The 5016-nt window shown below is 38.1% G+C and overlaps 1 long non-coding RNA gene across 2 annotated transcripts; it reads right to left on the bottom strand.

The window, feature by feature from the left end:
- Positions 1-289: 289 nt before the first annotated feature.
- LOC144994820 (uncharacterized) lies at positions 290-2740 on the bottom strand. 2 transcript variants are annotated; one of them, XR_013658465.1, is made up of 5 exons: positions 2606-2740; positions 2025-2082; positions 1821-1882; positions 928-1023; positions 290-430 (listed from the first exon to the last, which is right to left on the bottom strand). It is a non-coding gene; the product is annotated as an uncharacterized LOC144994820 (long non-coding RNA). The 2 variants fall into 2 exon arrangements; XR_013658464.1 differs by lacking the exon at positions 2606-2740 and having other exon boundaries at positions 2025-2236.
- Between the last annotated feature and the right edge of the window lie 2276 nt (positions 2741-5016).

The raw sequence follows: 5016 nt of genomic DNA, 5'->3' as shown, positions 1-5016 counted from the left end.
AATATCAGGATGAAGAAACAATAAGTGCAATAAAACTGCATTATAAGAGTGCCACACAACATATTGACAAAAAGAGTTGGTTTTGTATTGTACGGCAGAAAAAGCAAATGATCACAACAAAACACATTAGTTACATAACACTTAAACCAACAAATAGTCCATTCTGGAAGACTCACTCAACGAAACATTCTTCAGCGTCAATAAATGTCCTTTCAGTGGTTTGCTGTCCTCAAGGCTCAAGACAGCATTCTGAATAAATATGAAGGCAAGTTCAAGTTTTTTGGGGTGCTGTAGGTCCAGAGCATAGATGTCCCCGAAGAGTTAGAAGAAATTAGTCAGCCAGATCTGTGGGACCACTGACGGCAGCATCAGGAGCATCACCACGACAACTGAGAAGATACCCACAGAAGTGTCTGTGAGGTCTGGTATTCTGGAAAATACAAAACAAAAAACACAGATGAGTTCAGACCCTCAAAGATATTCATCACACTAATGTCCAAAACTGACATTCCTGCCATCTGTCAATGGGAATCTTTTCATGCTAACATTCTGTTAGCTTTTAATCAACTGGCTATGATGTTTTAAGGACCAACTCCAATTAAAATTGTGTTTTTAAAAAGTTCTTTAGCATTTTTCTGAAAAGTGAGGACATTTATAAAATAATTTAAGACTAAAGCTTCATTTTTCTTTATTCAAATAATGATGGATCAGGAGCAGAAAAAGGTAAATGAAAATGTTCCCGCTCCCTCCAATCAGCAGTCCCTGATGTTCGCCTTTCATCTTCCGTCTCATTTTTAAAACCATTTAAAAATATCACTCAGTTTACAAACTACAAACAATTGCCCTATTTATTATGTCACTCAATAAAATCTCAATCAATATTAAAGGATTAGTGAAAACCATTGACAGGGAGTCGTGTGCACTTACTGTACAGGTCTTGAAGAAGTTGGAGGCATCTTCATGCAGATAAACAGGAAGTGCAAGGAGGACAAGTGCCCGTCTCATGTTCACGTCACGCTGGTCCTAAAAGAATAAAAAGAAATATACATTACTATTGAAGCAAATGAAGGGCAAACACTTCCAATATTTATTTAAGGAACTTTAAGAAATAAAAAAATGATATCTTTTCTAGATGTCTATTTCTAGTAAGAGGACAATACAGTGTTTATGTCATGATCCACTTCAGGTCAAAGACCCAAAGTCATTTTTAAGGCAAGTTACACCTTGGCTTCTTACAGCTGTTATCCGTTTTTGAATTATGCACATTAGAAATTCACCTGGAGGTCATAAATCCTAACCAAGCTGGCCAGTTCCTGTCTGTTTTGGTGGACTTAGTCTCAGAAAAGGGCAGCTTTAAGTTACACAAACATGTAAAAACTGCACAATTTCCTCTGACTGCATCTACTCTACATAAATCCATTTCAGATCTTGACAGATGAGTTTTCTTGGTTTCAAATGATGGAATGGTGCTAATGCAACATAATTTTATTATTGTAATATACTGTCATAAAGACATGACAATATTCCAAAGTGTCTCCACATACATGGCAGTGGAAACACTTTGGAATATTGGCTATGTAGTACTGCAGTATTATATGTAGTACTGCATAGTGCCAAAGTAACAGAACACAACTTGCACCTCCATTCCATTGTGCCACCTTCAGCCTGCAATCTAAATATGTTTAGTTAAATTGTAAATAATTTCAGCTCTATTTAGACCTTTGGCTAGTTAAAATGTGCATAAATGTTTCCATGCTGCCGTATAAATCTAATAATGGTAATAGTTCAGGATGAATGTATTAAATAAGTATAAAACTCACCCACTGACAGGTCTTTTCTGGTGAAATGGTGACTTTCTGGTGAACTTTCTGAAGTTCAGTATCTGAAAAAGTCCAAAAGAGATTTTTCAATGTTAAAAAATGTTTCAATTATATTCTGATCAAAAAACATTTATTGCACTACACAACCTATTGCATTTTTTGTTTTTTTAAAATAGCTCTAGACAAATAACTGAGACAAGTTACCTCGCTGGCCTTGGCGTCTACCTGGAGGTGAAACACTGAACACTCTGTAGTTCGGTACCTGAACACAACACGAGCACGTTGATTAATTTATTTTTACAAAAACCTTTTTTATAACGGAGATCAGTGATTTATAAAAGCTTAAAGCTGCATTCAAAACCCAATGCTTCCATGTAGCAACCAGGCTTAAAACTGTTGGCGGTAGCTCCTCCCACACAACCGTTAGAGGCTTTGAGTGACATTTTTGGACATGTGTCCAGGGGCAAACTTTAGCCTAAGACAGAAGCCTCCAACGCGAATTTCACACGCGGATCACGTTTAGTGTGATTGCAGCATAAGAGATCATTTCTACCTACCTCTGAAAAAAAAAAAACCTCATCACTGTCGTAACTTATGGGCAGAAATGCATTTTGGGTTTGGCTCGCCATACGTCTGCTATGACAAACTAATCATGTATACATTTCCACATTAAGCTCTAAAACAATCATAACACACATATGTTTAAACAACAGAAAACCACATTTACGGTAGTATAAGAGCATTTTTAAAGCATTCATTCAAAATAAACCATGAACGATACTTACCAAATTAAATCAGGGCTGAAGACAAGACGGCACCATCAGCGATGAGGCGGATGGGAAAAAAAACCCGAGGTTGGGGCGTCTTGAAGCGGGACGAAATCGCAACGCTTTGCAGAATAATAAAATGCTCGACTTTCAATTTCAAACGTCGCATACTCGCATTCGGCAAATCCAACATGGCCACCTGAGCTAACGTAGAGAAAACGAAAGACCCTCCCACCAGTACGTGATGACGTCATGACGCTACTTCAGGGATCTTAAAATTTTTGAGTGCTAGATACAAATAAGCTTTATAATATTTAGCACTGTTAAGTTAAATTTGAAAAAATCTTGATAGAGCTTAATACTTTATAGTTGAATCAACTACAAAATGACATTTAAGTTGTGTAACCTTAATAGTTATGAGTCAGTACAAGTGATAGGGTTTAGAGTGTGTTCAAAATGGGAGGTGGCGGCCTCTCGTCCAATCAGAGCACGAGAAATCATCTGCCTTCCGTTTCATTCAAAGTGCCTTCCTTTTCATTCAAAGTGCCTTCCTTTTCATGCAAAGTCACTTCCGTTTCATGCATACTCCTCTCTCACACACACATATAAACTCTTCCTCACACGTTCATATATACTTGTCTTTCACATACATACATTCTTTTTTAAGAGTGACAATGAGAGTGAGAATGTATGTATGTGTAAAGTAATATATATGCATGCGAGAGAGAGAATATATGGATGCGTAAGAGAATATATGTATGCGAAAGAGAGTATATATGACTGTGAGAGCAAGAATGTATGAATGTGAATGGTTCAGAATAAATAATGTCTTATACGGCCCCTCATAGGTAGCCGTTACAAATCGGATAGCGACACTCCCACCTCCTCCCTTACTAAGAAGCCATTGTAAAACTGCCAAAGGGTGTATAGCAGAGGACTAACGCAGCAGAACGTTGGACATAGTTGTTATGAAGGAAGCTCAAAACTAGGTGTGTTGCGATCCTATAGGTCACTCCACCTTGGCAGCTCATCTCAGCAGTGCATCAGCTGATTTACTCCACCTGTATGCCTGTCTTCATAAGGAGCTGCAGCACTTCAGTCAGTGTCAAGTCATCTTCACCTCTGTCCTGTTCCCAAAATAAACCTCTTTGTGGTTTAGCCTGTTCGTTAATGGGGTCCACATCAAAAACCCTGAAAAGATGATCAACTTTGATGTTGGTCATTTTTAAAAGAGATGGATTCATAAAAAATGTGAAAAAATATTTTGGGCCCCATGCTGTGATAACAATTCTGGGATAACAATGGAGAACAAAGAACCACGCCACTGGATGACAGAGTTGCAGGATAGGCTGACAACCGTTCAAAGGGTAAAGACAAACTGGGGTAGTGAACTGAATAGAAACACAATTTCAGGGACAGCAACCTCACCGCAGGCAGTTGGAGGGTTTGGTCGTAACGCACACCTCTTTGAGCCAAATGCCTTTTCTCTCTTTTTTGCTTTCAGTTGAGAACTGTCACAGCAACTGAATGAATAACTTAAAAACCCATTCCAATAATCCTTACGTCTATTTTCAAAGCATTCCCAGTGGTCTTTTTATTATGCTGTTTATAGCAACAAGAAAAAACTGTCGTATCTGCAGAGTGGCAGTAGTTCATTAGAATGTTGCCTCTGAGTCATGCGCGAGACCATAGGCTTGGAACAATCCTGCTTCCCCTTCTCCCCTCCATTGTTGAGATCTCTCACGCTCTGCCGCTAGCTTACACCCTTTTAAAAACCTAACCTACATTACAACCCAACCTACATTACCGGTGCAACAAAAATGATGAGCAATATTGGAGCTATCTAGCTGTACAGTTTAGATCCAGATTCCAGTTCAGACGAGAAAAACGTTTAAAAGATGGACATAAATCTATTTGTCTGCAAGTGGATGCATCAAAATGAAGCAGAGCACAGAGCTTTTGACTCGCCCAGTACATTTTCCATGTAAAAAATTAGCACTTTTTCAAACTGCATTTTTTTGTCTGTTCCTGATTCACAATGATGTCAGTAAAGAAATACTCAGAAATGCAATTTTAAACTTAGTTTTCTTTATATATGTCCTCCATCATCTGCAAAATCCCAAAATAACATTTTAAAAACACCGAAACACGGTTTTTATTGAAGTGGGTCTTTAAAGACTTTGTGGTTCTTTAAAATTTTGGGGGAAGTGTGTCACAGCCTGTTACACTGGAGTTATATATGCTTTCCTTTTTTATTTGGGTTTTACTAATTTTAAAATGTGTCTTATTTAGACATCTCAGTGGTATTACTGACAATACCTTGCCCTGCTTTAAGAGAACCCCAGGACTCCAACATAGTCAGACTGGAGGAGAAAGGAAAATGAGTTTTAAGACTCCGTGGCATCTTTAAAAACAGACAATCTTCCTTC

This window comes from Oryzias latipes, chromosome 10 (assembly GCF_053564925.1).
Source record: "Oryzias latipes strain Hd-rR chromosome 10, Olatipes_Hd-rR_3.1".
Lineage (NCBI taxonomy): Eukaryota > Metazoa > Chordata > Actinopteri > Beloniformes > Adrianichthyidae > Oryzias > Oryzias latipes.
Note: the sequence above shows the minus strand (reverse complement) of the source record. Positions and strands in the feature narration are given on the sequence as shown.